Source organism: Nelusetta ayraudi, unplaced genomic scaffold (genome assembly GCF_046127955.1).
Source record: "Nelusetta ayraudi isolate G7.1 ecotype Tasmania unplaced genomic scaffold, CSIRO-AGI_Nayr_v1 ptg000072l, whole genome shotgun sequence".
In the NCBI taxonomy this organism is placed as follows: Eukaryota; Metazoa; Chordata; class Actinopteri; order Tetraodontiformes; family Monacanthidae; genus Nelusetta; species Nelusetta ayraudi.
In genome coordinates this window covers 1,358,145-1,372,325 of record NW_027466122.1, presented here as the reverse complement: position 1 = coordinate 1,372,325, position 14,181 = coordinate 1,358,145, and the positions used below count along the sequence as shown (strand labels likewise).

At 51.0% G+C, this 14,181-nt stretch overlaps 1 long non-coding RNA gene across 1 annotated transcript; it reads right to left on the bottom strand.

The window, feature by feature from the left end:
- Window positions 1–5,975: 5,975 nt before the first annotated feature.
- LOC142899435 (uncharacterized) lies at window positions 5,976–13,269 on the bottom strand. The gene is made up of 3 exons (XR_012928768.1): window positions 12,829–13,269; window positions 12,547–12,738; window positions 5,976–6,296 (listed from the first exon to the last, which is right to left on the bottom strand). It is a non-coding gene; the product is annotated as an uncharacterized LOC142899435 (long non-coding RNA).
- Between the last annotated feature and the right edge of the window lie 912 nt (window positions 13,270–14,181).

Genomic DNA, 14,181 nt, shown 5'->3' with positions numbered 1-14,181 from the left:
TGTGTGTGTGTGTGTGTGTGTAGGCCTTTTGTCTCCGTCTGAAGCTGGCTGAGGTTTTAAAGACACATGCTCTTGTTCTTCTTCTGCTACTTCTTCTTCTTCCTCCTGTGAAGGAATGAACTGAGGGGTGGAGGGTCGAAGCAGCCGACCAATCAGGTCGCAGGAGGGGACACACCGAACCCTCATGAATAGGAATAAAAATAAACTGCCATTCCTTTGACTTCTCTAAAGATAACCTGAATTCGGAACGTGATAGTGGAGACTTTACAGGTTTCTCTGTCACTTCCACTTCCTGTCTCACTTCCTGTCTCACTTCCTGTCTCACTAAAAGTCCATATTCCAAGGAGCTGCAGCAGTAATCTGGACTCTGTTGGCTCCGCCCCTTCACTATTTACTCACGATTGCGAACCCAGTAATTCGGTCAGTCAGTCGGTCGGTCGGTCGGTCGGTCTGCTGCTGGTTGGGTCGACGCCGTGTTTTTCCCGCCGCCGCCGCACATGACAACAGTGTCCTGGGATAATTCCTGAGGAAATATTAGCAGATTAGCGGCGGACAGGATTAGCGTCCAGGGAGTGATTTAAATCAACGCAGTCGCACACACACACACACACACACACACACACGCACCTCTCGCCTCGACGGCGGCGAGATCCAGGAGGCGGAGCTCTGTGTGTGTGTGTGTGTGTGTGTGTGTGTGTGTGTGTGTGTGGGGAGGGGGGGGTGGCATGAGGGGTGCGCAGGTGGGCTGATAACAGTCAAATCCAGACTCTTTAAGCGGCTGATGATATTTTACTAGTCAAACGCGTCGGGTTCTTCCTTCGTCGCTCCCCCCCCCCCCACACCCCCCCCACAAAACCCCCCCCCACCCCCAACCGCAGATGTTTATCTGAAATGTCAAAAAGAATTATGCCGATAGCGGTCGAATGAGGTAGGGGGTGTGTGGGGGCGGGGCCACGTCGGGGTTGGGGGGGGGCAGCTGATAAGGGAGGCGCGTGGACTTGGACGCACCAGCACTGGATTTCACCGCATATCTAAGACTAATTCCACGCTAATATGAACGTGGCAGCCAATAGGAGGACAGGACGGGAAGCTCTGCCGCCGCCGCCGCCACCGCCACCGCCGCTCACTCTCTTTACCTCTGCCACCGGTAAAAATGCCACGCTAATGTCAGCGCAAATGTGACGATCCAGATTGCGGCGCCGATTGTCTGGTGTCGGCCTGCGTCATCCGCCGACGACTTGATTAGAGTCGGGACATCAAAAGAGGGGCTGAGGGCGGAGATAAGAGGGGGTCTGGGGGGGGTTTCAGCCAAACTTGCCTCTCTTTCTCTCTCTCTCTCTCTTTCTCTCGCTATCTTGAAAGAAGCTGTCAGCGACTCGGCCTTTTTTTGCATAAGCTCAGTGAGATAATGGCGGCGCCGCCTTTGGATCAATAATAATAATAGTCAGAGGGCAGGAAGTAGAGAGAAGTCGGTGGAAAGGAGGAATGGAGGGCGGGGCATCTTAAGATGGACACTCGAGTGTTGCTGGCCGTTTTTTGGTTTTTTTGATTCAACCTGATTGGGCCCTGGCACTCCTTTAATTTGTACTATCAACCTTCTTGAGAGTGCGTGTTGCTATCCATGGTTTTGCAGAGCCAACAGGAGGCCAGAGGGCCTCAGTCAGTCACTCCAGTAGGTCAGCGAGTCACCGGCCAATAGGAACGCTGCTCTTAGAGCGCTCAGACAAAGTGTCGGCCATGACTATCTGACAGGAAGTGAGATTTCCTTCCCTCGGAGGAAACAAGGATAACCACGCCCCCAAACTCTTTTGATTGGTCCCTCGCAACGTGTCTTTTCTACTTTTGGGTCGTCTTGCTGATTTCCCATCGAGTGCGCTGCATGCGCCGCCATCGGTCACCGAGGGAAAATCAGTCGCCCGGTCGTAATTTAAGGTATGTCATTTAGAATGATGATTAACGCCTGCTGAAAGAAGCAATCAAGGAACTTGGGGGGGGGGGTGGGGGTGGGGGTTGCCAATTTTGTCATCACGCCGAGTTGTCAACACTGCAAGCGGGACTGGAAAAAGTTAGTACAAATGACTAACAAAGCAGAAATGAAAAGCAATAACATCAAACAATGAAAACATTTAAAACTTGACAATGAGAACAAAACACTTTCAAGTCAGGACTCAAAAAAATTGAAAACCATTTCCACTTCCTGTTGGAGCCATCACCCTCTGGAACTCCTCCCCAGACCGTTTCCTGCAATCAATGGCAAGTATTGCACTAATATTGCACAGGGTTTCTAAAACCTTCCTTAACCCTGCTTCTGCACAATTGACTGTCGTTGCACATCTCCCATTTGGGATCAATAAAGTGCATCTATTCAATTCTACTCTATCCTATTCTATTGTTTGGAAACTCATTGTGTTTCCTGCGGAGTCTCGTTTCCCCTAATGCAGAAAAGCACCTGGTGGGAGGAGCCAAAGACCAACACCTGGCCGGGCTGGTTTCCTAATTAGTCTATATAAGCCCCGCCCCCCACCGCTTGTCCTGTTTGCTCACAACACACACACTCTCTCAGAGCGCAGCAGCAGCAGCAGCAGTTCTTCAATTTAGTTTTTTTGTTTGTTTTGTTTTTTGTTTTGCTTTTTTGTTTTTGTTTTTGTTTTTGGGGGGGTGGGGGGGTGAAATGATGGTGCTGAGAATGGACACCGGGTCTGTGTGAACCTTCAGTCCTCTGAGCAGAAACTTTGTGGGAGTTGAAATCTCTGTCTTGCCCAGCCGCTTTCTCTCCTGGCTCCCAGCATGGCTGCTGTGTGTTTAGTGTGCAGCGTTTAGTGTGTAGTGTTTAGTATGCAGAGGCCACTGAGATTATTGACACAGCTTTCTATTTTTTCTACTTTTTTTGCTCCCTGCAAATGAGACTTTTCCGCCTTAATTGTTATCGGAGATGTTATCAGGAGGAGGGTGACTCCAGACGAGCAATGCAGAATAAGCCCAATGTTTAATTAATGACCCCCTCCCAACACACACACACACACGCACACACATTCTCTCTGTCCAGGACAATGGACAGCTGGAGCTGGAGACTCTCTCACCTCTGAGGGCGGCCGTGTTAGACGGAGGGAGCGACAGAATGTGAAACAATGAAATAAAAGAGAGGAAGAGAATTAAAGGTTCATTGTGACTTTTTTTTTCCGCCTTGTCTGGACATTTTGAGAGGTGACTGAAGTCACTGCAGCAGGCTGGGACAGGCTGGGTTAACACACACACATCCACAGACCGCTGCTAGCGTTGTAAGCCAATGCTAGCATCGTTAGCCCACACTAGCTGATAATCGGGTCCAAACTAACGGTGTATTTGCATGCAAATGTTGCAACCTTGATTTGTTAACCCCTCTTGGGGGTCCTGACCCGAAGTTTGGGAGCCGCTGCTCGTTTATCACGCTAACAAGCGGTGCTTGCATCCAGCTGCTGCGTTTCCCATTTTTTTAACCATAGCCTTGTGAAAAATAAATCATTCTTTGGAAGGAAATCAGCACATTCTCACCATTTGGAGTCAATTAAAATAATATATATGCAACATAAAAATGAAGCTTTGAGGCCATGTTATTTTCTTCTTCTTCTTCTTCTTCTTCTTCTTCTTCTTCTTCAAGCAGGTTTGTCCTCGCGTTCCTCAATTGAAACAAAGGTTATCAAGCCCAAACTGAATGCGAGCAGTGTCTTTTTTCTGTCTTGAGTTTTTTTTCTTTTGTTTTTTCAGGTGAAACCTAATGAAAACGGCCGGCGGCCGCGCTCACCTTGGCAACTAATTATTATTTCTCCGAATGTGCACCAAAGCGCTGTTGCTAAACTTCTTCTGCAGGAGACCTGAGGAGGGAGGGAGGGAGGAAGGGAGGGGAAAATAAATAATAAAGGTGGAGGGGATGGTGGTGGTGAAGGGAGGGGGAGGGGGGTGGGGGGGCGCAACCTGCAACCTGAATCCGGTGGAGTTTCATCTTCCCGCCGCTGGGAAAACACCCGGATCCCTTTTAAGCGCCGATCCGGACTGACCCCGTCCTTTCATCAAAAGTGATAAAAGCCTCTCCGCCGCCCGCGCCGCTTCTACTTCTGATGCCAACGACCCCCCCCCCTCGCCCACCCCCCACTCACCCCCACCCCATCCCTCCACCACCACCACCTCGTACCTACAGTCCCACCAGCAGCAGCAGCAGCAGCAGCAGCGGTGCTCCGTCTGAATTAAGAATGCAAATGGGGCTGCAGCCTCACAAAGCCCGCGGTGACCTATATTACGGCTAATGATGGGCCACAGTGTCGGCAGGAAGAGCCGCAATGAAAGAGAATTTGAATGAAGCTGACCCACATACACACACACACACACACACACACACACTCACACTCACACTCACACACTCACACATGGCGGCAGCGGCGGCGCTCAGAAAAAAAAAAGACGCGTTCCCTCCCCGACTAAGTAGGCCACAATGGGCTCCGGGATTATTCACAACTTCTCCCTTTTTTCCTCCTCTGTCTTTTTCTTCTTCTTCTTCTTCTTCTTCTTCTTCTTCTTCTTCTTCTTCTTCTTCTTCTCCTGATGGACGGATGGTGATGGAGAAGTGACGGAGGCCGCCGGCAGCATCAGCAGTCGCTCCTCTCGCCGGCCGGACGCCGCTAACAGGTCTCGCGCTCGTGCAGGGCGGAAGTCCGGGCTTGTTAAACCGGGACTTTTTACTTTTTTTCCCCCCTCGGAAAAAAAGAGACTTTGTGCAGCCCGGACGCAGGAGGTTGGCAGAGAGGGAAAAGAAAAAAAAGAAGAAGAAGAAGAAGAAGAAGGTGATTAAAGCCAAAGTAGCCACATCAAAGAGAATGGTCCGATCCCGAGTCCAGGAGCAGGAGAGGATGGAGGATGAGCGGAGTGTAATCTGAGAGAGGAATCCATCTCCACAGCACCGGCCAGATGATAATCTGCGCTAATCTGCCGATCAACTGCGTTCAAATCAATTCAGACTCTCTGCACTTCCTGTCAACTTCTCGCTTTTTACCCGTCGATCACCTCAAATCCCTGCCAAACCTCCCCGTCGGTTCTCCGTCTCCCACAGGTCAAATCTGCTGCGTTAAAAGCTTCACGGGTGGAATCCAAGTCAGCGGCCCGGCGGCTCCGCTTGACTTCGCCTCCGCCTCCGCCTTCACCTCCACCTTCACCTTCGCCTCCGCCTCCACCTCCACCTCCGCCTTCGCCTCCACCTCCGCCTCCGCCTCCACCTCCACCTTCACCTTCGCCTCCGCCTCCACCTCCACCTCCGCCTTCGCCTCCACCTCCGCCTCCGCCTCCACCTCCACCTTCACCTTCGCCTCCGCCTCCGCCTCCACCTCCGCCTTCGCCTCCGCCTTCGCCTTCACCTCCACCTTCACCTTCGCCTCCGCCTCCGCCTTCACCTCCACCTTCACCGCCGCCTTCGCCTCCACCTCCACCTTCGTCTCCACCTTCACCTTCGCCTCCGCCTTCACCTCCACCTTCACCTCCACCTTCGCCTTCGCCTCCACCTTCGCCTCCGCCTTCACTTTTGCCTTCACCTTCACCTCCACCTCCGCCTTCGCCTTCACCTCCGCCTTCGCCTTCACCTCCGCCTCCACCTTCGCCTCCGCCTTCACTTTTGCCTTCACCTTCACCTCCACCTCCGCCTTCGCCTTCACCTACGCCTTCACCTTCACCTCCACCTCCGCCTTCGCCTTCACCTCCGCCTTCGCCTCTGCCTCCGCCTTCGCCTTCGCCTTCACCTCCGCCTTCGCCTCCACCTTCACCTTCGCCTTCACCTCCACCTTCGCCTTCACCTCCGCCTTCGTCTTCACCTTCACCTCCACCTTCACCTTCGCCTTCGCCTCCACCTCCACCTTCGCCTCCGCCTCCACTCTGAAACAGCCGGACCAACAAGCAAAAAAATAAAATCCCAGACAAACAAGAGAACTTTCATCAAAGTGTTGCAGGATTTTATTTGGGGTGAAACGGCAGAGACAAAACTTGACAGCAGGTCCAGCAGGAATCGAACCCTCCACCTCCTCCTCTTCCTCTTCCTCCTCTGCCTCATCCTCCTCCTCTTCCCTGTCCTTCTCTTCTTCCTCCTCCACCTTCAGCTCATCGCCCGGCCGCCATGGCAGGCGGAGGGGAAAGGAAGACGGTGTTTTTGGCGGACGAGGTTTTTGTCTGCGGGCTGATCAGCTGTAATTGGTGGGCGTGTTAATCCCGGGATAACAAGTGTTTCTTCCCGGGAGAGGCGGCCGTCATCCTGCAAGGTCAGTTTAGCCGCGGCACGCCGCCTGCATAATGGGGGACGCAGAGGCTAATGGGAACATAATCACTTCCCACACACACACACACACACACACACACACACTCACAAGCAGTCCAGTTTGATCTTTAGCTGCAACTCTCTCTCTCTCTCTCTCTCTCTCTCTCTCTCTCTCTCTCTCTCTCTCTCTCTCACACACACACACACACACACACACACACAGAACAGGTGCACAAGGGCGAGCGGAGCCGCGAGGTCCCGCCCCCTAAATTGAGAGATGGACCGAAGATTGTGTGATGTCACAGGAAGCAGCTGACAGTAGTGGCTCCCAGCCAGAGAGGAGGAGGAGGAGGAAGAGGCGGAGGAAGAGGAGGAATAAAGAAAATTGATCATGTGCTTGTTTGTTCATCATCATTATTGCTATCAATATTATTTGTGCTCCTTCTTCGGCCAGGGCGACGGCCAGGAAACACACACACACACACACACACACACACACACACACACACACACACACACACGCACGCACCCACACGGCGACTGGAAACGGAAACGTAGCGAAGCTGAGACGCAACGTAAACACATCTGGTGGAAATCAGGTGGAGCAGTTAGTGGGGCGGAGCCCCCCTCACCCCCCCTTCTCCCTTTGCATCCAGCCAATGAGATCACAGCTGGAAGGTGGCGGCGGCGATCAAGCACCATGACCCGTCCGTTCCCATCTCTCTCTCTCTCTCCCTCCCTCCCTCTCTCTCTCTCTCTGTCTTTCCCTCTCTCTCTCTCTCCCTCCCTCCCTCTCTCTCTCTCTCTGTCTTTCCCTCTCTCTCTCTCTCCCTCTCTCCCTCTCTCCCTCTCTCTCTCTCGGTCTCTGACTTTTTCCTTTTTTCTTTATTTTTTTACGACTTCATTATTTTCCCTCCCCCGCCACGCTCGTTTTCATCTTTTGCCCGGCGAGCGGTGTGGTGTGGTGGTGTGTGTGTGGGGGGGGGGAGGTGGCGTAATGACGGCGCTATAAAAGCGCCGCCTTAACGTTTGCATACTGTTCTCATTTGCTGCGGCCCTCAACCCTTCAGCAGCATATGGCAGGTAATCAGGGCCGCAATCAGGGCTGCACGTTACACCGGGCCCCGCTCTCAGCGCAGGGGCTATTACCCATCTGTCTCTGCACACACACACACACACACACTCTCATGCATGTGCCAGTGTGTTAGCATGTGTGTGTGTGTGTGTGTGTGTGTGTGTGTGTGTAAGGAGGCAACAAAACACACACACACACATACAAGAAGAGAGATGCTTGTACACAAACTCATTCTCTTCTTCTTTCTCTTCACGCATGCAAATGCATGCATGCATGTGTGTGTGTGTGTGTGTGTGTGTGTGTGTGCAGGCGCATATACACACACACACACACACATACGGATGCATACATTGCGGCAGCCAGCTGATTGGAAATGGCCACATAAGTGACTTTTTGTTTTTTAAATTAAAGCTGCGTGTGACAGAGAGAAAAAACAACAACAAAATGTTTGTGTGTGCCAGTGACTCACACATTTAGGAGCAGCAATGAACTCTGGGTAACCTGAGTCCTCTACAGCAGCCGCCTCAGGGAAGCCTGACAGCCACCTGAAATCTACATCCTGGACCTTTGGACGCACCTGCAGAGATAAATTAAAAGGAAAGGGGAGTGGCTGTGGCGACAGGAAGTGACCGTGGCGACAGGAAGTGACCGTGGCGACAGGAAGTGACCGTGGCGACAGGAAGTGGCCGTGGCGACAGGAAGTGACCGTGGCGGCTGCTTTACATGATCCCTGATGTGTTGTTGTTTTCTTTTCTGCAGGCGGGTCAGAGTCATCAGTGTTGACCAATCAGATTCCTCCTCTACCCATTGGAGCCTGTTGGTAACAGCACCAGGCTTCCTATTGGTGGATGAAGCCTGAATACAGTCAGACTGACCGATGATGATGATGAAGATGATGGCGATGATGATGATGAAGATGAAGATGAAGATGATGATGAAGATGATGATGATGATGATGGTGATGAAGATGAAGATGAAGATGATGCCTGGTATGAGTGGACACCTCAGCCAGTAGTCACGGCATCCGACCAGCAGAAGTCATATTTCCCGATTGGCAGGCCAGGCAGGAAGTTCCACCACAGGCGGCCAATCACAGACGAGACGTCGCAAAAAGACAAAACAAAAAGCAAGAGACTCTGCAGCCGGTGAACAGCAGCCGTGATGACGGCGAGCGGCAGCGGCGCCGTCTGGCAGCTGCGATGGAAGCCATTACTTCCAACTGGACTGGAGCTCTGAAGATTGGCTGCGTGTGTGTGTGTGTGTGTGTGTGTGTGTGTGTGCACACGCATGTGTCCAATCAAATGCACTCTCTCACACTCTGCTCTCCGACTCTCCCCCCTGCGTTGTGTTTGTGGAGCTCTCAGGAACCCAAATCCATTATTACCTCCCGGAATGACAACTCATTCCCACAGATGTAATCCTTCCCTTTGTCTGCACGCCACCGCAGAGTCAACACGCTGAGGAGGAGGAGGAGGAGGAGGAGGAGGAGGAGGAGGAGGAGTTGAGGAGGGAGAAGAAGAGGGAGAAGGAGGAAGAGAGTGAAGGAGGAGATGGATGAGAAAGAAGAGGGAGGAAAAAGAGGAAGAAGAGGAGGATGAAGAGGAAGAGGGTGAAGGAGGAGGAGGAGGTGAAGAAGGAATTGAGGGGGAGAAGAAGAGGGAGAAGGAGGAGATGGATGAGAAAGAAGGGAGAGGAAAACGAGGAGGAGGAGGAGGAAGAAGGAGGAATAGGAAGAGGAGAAGGAGAAGGTGAAGGTGTTGAGGAGGGAGAAGAGGAGGAGGAGGAGGAGCAGAAAAAAAGAGGAGGAAGAGGTTGAGGTTGAAGCCTCCTCCTGTAGGTGGATGAGGAAGAGGAGGAGGAGCTGCGGAGAAGACGGAGCCTGTGTGTATGTGTGTGTTGGGGGGCGGGGGGGTTGATGTGAAGCGCCAACAATCGGGTTCGCGTAAGTGATCACAAACAATTAAATTCTACAACCCCCCCCCCCCCGCTGCTGCCACACGGCGTGTTAATCGCAGGCCAATCATTGGCCGGTCGCAATTAATAAAAGCCACGGCCGCCCACAAATAACCAGCCCAAATTGCCCCCCTTCCCCCCCCTCCCCCTCGCCCCCCGTCCCTTTTAATCGAATGACGAGTTGCAAAAGTTCAGCGCCGCCGCCGACAATTTCCTAATTGTCTCCACTCACTCATGGCCGTTTTATTAACACGGCGCTGCTGTCTGCTGCCCTTCCACCGTCGCAGCGCCGACGATCTCATTTCATTATTTTCCACAAGATTTGCTCGACGACTGCCGTCATGCCAGTGGCGCGCCGCGGCCAGATGTTTATGCTATTTAAATGAGCGGAGCAAAGCCTGTTGGGTAAACATAATTAAAGAAAGTTGAAGCCGCCCTCCTCCTCCTCCTCCTCGTCCTCCTCTTCTTCCTCTTCTTCTTCTTCTTCTCCTGTCTTTCGTTCTTTCTCTTTTCTCTCTCTCTGGTCTTTGCAAGTTGAGTTTAACCTGAAACTTTTTCCCGCCGGCTCCTGCGTGTTAACACACACACACACTGACACACAGAATACATACAGAGCGCCATGATAATGTGCACCTTATTTTGAAAGGTAAAAGTCTGTGTGTGTGTGTGTGCGTGTGTGAGAGAGAGAGAGAGAGTGTGTGTGTGTGTGTGTGTGTGTGTTAGCGTCCGCACATTTCGCATGCTAAACAAGAGCAGGAGAGAGAGAGAGAGAGAGAGAGAGAGAGAGAGCGAGAGAGAGAGAGAGAGAGAGAGAGAGAGAGAGAGAGAGAGAGAGTTAAATTAATTCACTCATGTCACGGTGATAATAGGCCGGCCGCTCTCGTCGACGAGGCTGCAAGAGAGAGAAGGAAAAAAATAATAATAATAACGTCGGCTTGTATTAATAAATAAATTATTTAAATGAAAAAAAAAAAAGGAAAGAAAAGTCGAAACAATCTATTAGAGGCCGATACGGCGCCGTCGCGGAGAGGTCGTGTAAACCAGCGCAGAACATTTCCATGCAGCGGTCATTTACATGTGATTACACTGTGACACTCTGTGTGTGTGTGTGTGTGTGTGTGTGTGTGTGTGTGTGTGTGTGTGTGTGTGTGTGTGTGTGTGTGTGTGCATGTTTGATGCAGCCGAATTGAGAATTTCACAATATAAAAGTTAGCTTGCGGCGGCGGCGTTAGGATTCATCCACCATCGGCCGCCGAGTGTTCTGTGGGTGCGACGTGCACGTGTGGCGTGAGCGTGCATGTGTGTGTGTGTGTGTGTGTGTGTAGCTTAGCCTAGGTTTGACAGGAAACAGACTGCTCTCTCTCTCTCTCTCTCTCTCTCTCTCTCTCTCCCTGCTGCATGGACGCCGGCTCTCCCTCTCCCTCTCCTCCTCCTCCTCCTCCCTCTTTCTTCCTCCTCCCCTTTCATTTTTGAAAAGTTTCTTTTCTTCTTCATTTCTTCTTTTTCTTTCTTTTTCTTTTTTTTTTTTTAAGTATGCAGCCGGCGACACATCCGATACCCTTTAGTGCACACGGAGTGAGTGGCTGTCAAGAAATACAACAGGCATCTCCAGTAATTATGCAGATTTATGCAAAACATTAACAAGAAGAATTAAAGGCACAAATGAGGTGGCTACACTTGAATTGTTAAGATTATGAATAATTACCGTGAATCTTTTCCAACCACCCCACACACACGCACACCCCCAGCCTCCCGCAGCCCCTCCCCCGCTCCTAATATAACTTGTTTTTGATAAACAAAGCCTTAATTATCGGAATACTTTGGAGGATTCTGGTGACCTTCATTAATCTTAGACAACAAGACTCCGGTGAGACCTGAGATGAAGCCGGCACGCACGCACACACACACACACGCACACACACACACACACACACACACCGGGTATAGGGTAAACACGCGCGCATGGCGGTGCATATGCTAACTAGCCACTTCAGCCTGGAGCGAGGCGACAGGCAGGTACGTCTGCTAGTTAAGCCAGGAGAGTCCTCACACACTCCCCAGCGTGTCCAGGTACGCTCAGCCAGGAGGACAGCTGCACACACACACACACACACACACACACGCAGCAGGTGACTGGGCTGCTCCCGGGAGAATTGGCAGCTCCAGGTTCTCCGCTAATTACAATTACATCTCACTTCCCTCCACCTTTTTTTTTTTTTTCCTTCTCACTTTTCCTCCAACTTTGGACATGAATATTCCAACCGAGGTGTTGTGCATCGGACACGCTGTTCACCGTGTCCCGTAATTGAAAAAAAAGAAAAGAAAACTATGTGCTTGAGATGAAAATACTAAAAGGGCCACAGAGAGAGAAGGCGGGGGGGGGGGGGGGGTTTGGAGAGAGAGGAAATAAAATCTGATTTAAGTTTTCCACACGCAGTTCTAAAGTCCAGGCTGCTGCTTTTCTCTGTTTTACTGCTTTGATTTTCTTACGGAAACACAGCTTTGTCTTTTCATTGGCTCGTTCGGGTGATCAGCCGATCCCCTCCTTCTCAGCCGAGCCAATGGAACAACACGCTGCACTTCCTGTCGAGCTCAGCTAACAGCCGACTTAGCCCAGAGGGCTCACGCTGTCAACAGCTGCGTTTACGTGACGCCTAGAATTGCGCGAAACCTAAATACTGCGATGAAATATTGGTAATGGAAAAGTTGGAGAAACCTCTCAAATACGGCTAAAAGGTTTTGATTTTTTTTTTTTTTACACGTAATCAAAAAGAAAAATGTAACAACCATGCTTGACAGCAAACAAACAAAAGCAAACGCGAATCTGGTAAAATCTCGTCCCGAAGTCTTCCTGCACGTTTCCAGATGCCGGAAAAGCGGCTAATGCTAACGCTAACAGGTCTTGCAGACTGATTAAAGCTCTTGTTGTTGTTTCTCAAATTCATCTTCTAAATCTTTTTTCTGCTGCTGCTGCTGCTGCTGCAGGTATCTGCTGCTGCAGGTATCTGCCAGTTTTCTGCTCCGACTTTCTTCCTTTTTTTCAGATCCAGGATGCATTTGTTTGTTTTTTTTTTTTTCATTTTACCATTTTGGTCCACATCATTACGCCGCTCGCTGCTCGGCCGTTCTCATCGCCGCCGAGGGTTAGAGAGGGAAGCCCCTCCCCCCTCCACTCGCTGCAACCACAGTGGATGGAGGTGAGGAGAGTGAGAGAGAGGGAGAGAGAGAGAGAGAGAGACAAACAGCTGACCTCTCCTGCGTGGTTGCGGGCGATTGGTCCACCTCTGCCGGAACTTTCCGGGACCTTTTCTTTTCTTTCTGACTTCCTCCTCAGCGGCAGGAAGCGGCGGTGGAGGTGCGTTAAGGAGGGGGGCGGGGGCTGATGGGCTCCCGAGGCCAGGCCCTCCCCCAGAGCATCACAGGGGCATTAAGTTGAAGAGATCTAAAAAAAAAAAAAAAATAGAAGCAAAAGCAGAAGAAGCCTGGCCTGAGTCTCAGCGCTCAGGGCGTCTCTGCAGCACCCTGACCTCACCTCTAGGGGGCGGGCAGGGTGGTCAAGGCGGCCCCTGGACCAGCAGGGGGCGGAGGTGGGAGTCGGAGGGGTGTTTTGGCACGCACAACTTTGCGAGCGAGGTCCGAGGTGCTCGCAGGAAGTGGCGCCCTCAGGACTGAAGCTTCCTGCTTCTGTTCTCGCCTCTTTTCTTCCTCTTCTCCACTTTCCTCTCCTCTTGTTTGCTCGACTGTTTGATTCCGCACTGCAGCGGAAGACGCCGGAATGGTGCCCGACGAAGATGAGCGTCGTCTGAGCCTCAGTCGCCCTCCAGGGGGGAAGGTGTTCAGATCCGCCGTTGATTGTTGAACAGAGACGAAGAATAAATTACAAAAAGGTTTTAAATTTGTGTCCCCCGTGTCAAGGAAAACTGGCAAAACCTGAAAAAAGAAAGTAGGATAAAAAAAAAAAGAGCCGCTTAACTCATAAAAACAAATAACATAGTATTTTTTACATCTGATGTTTTCTGAACAATAAAGTGGTTTTTAAAATTTTTAATCTTTTTTTGCGCGACGTTCTGCAGAAGCAGCAGCAGTCGGACTTTTCAGAGTACAAGGACGCAAATATTATAGAAAGGGAAAATAATCTCCAGGCACACAGTGTGTGTGTGTGTGTGTGTGTGTGTGTGTTTGTTCTCCTTCCTGCAGCAGCAGCAAAATTCCTGGAAATCAGTGGCTGACGTTCTTCTTCTTCTTCTCTCTTTTTCCGGGCTGATACGGGATAATGACGGAGATTTGCTCCTGATTATTGCAGCCCGTCCCCATCAAATACCCCATTCCCTCTATTTTTTTTCACCTTCAGACAGGAAAGAAGGAGGAGGAATAAAGACGGAGGGGAGGCGAGGGTGGCGTGGGGGCGGGGGGGTAGAAAGAGGCGACGCACCTGCAGCTGCGGCGGAGAGAAAAACACTGGTCCGGGTTTCAGACGTCAAATTAAAGCAGCTTCCCGTCGCTCAGAGCCGCTCGGGAGACCAGAATTATATATAAATAAAAAAAATTACTCACAAAAAAAAAAATCACATTTCCTGCTCTGTCGCACGTCGCTGCTTTATTATCTCTTTAACGACTTGATGATTAATATTAAATTTCAAACTCAACGTTTGGGGGGCTTTGACTTTCTGCGCGGCGCTTTGAGAGGTCCTTTAATTCAGCAACACAACCGTGTGATGGTCGCAACACAATGACGGCGGGGGGGAGAGGAAATATTCCCAGCGCCACCACAACACAACAACGTCGGCATCATAGAACGCTTCCTCTAAATCCTAAATGTGGTCCTTTAAATTCTCTCATGTCAGAGTGACTGCGGCCAAACATGGGTTTATTATTATTATTATTA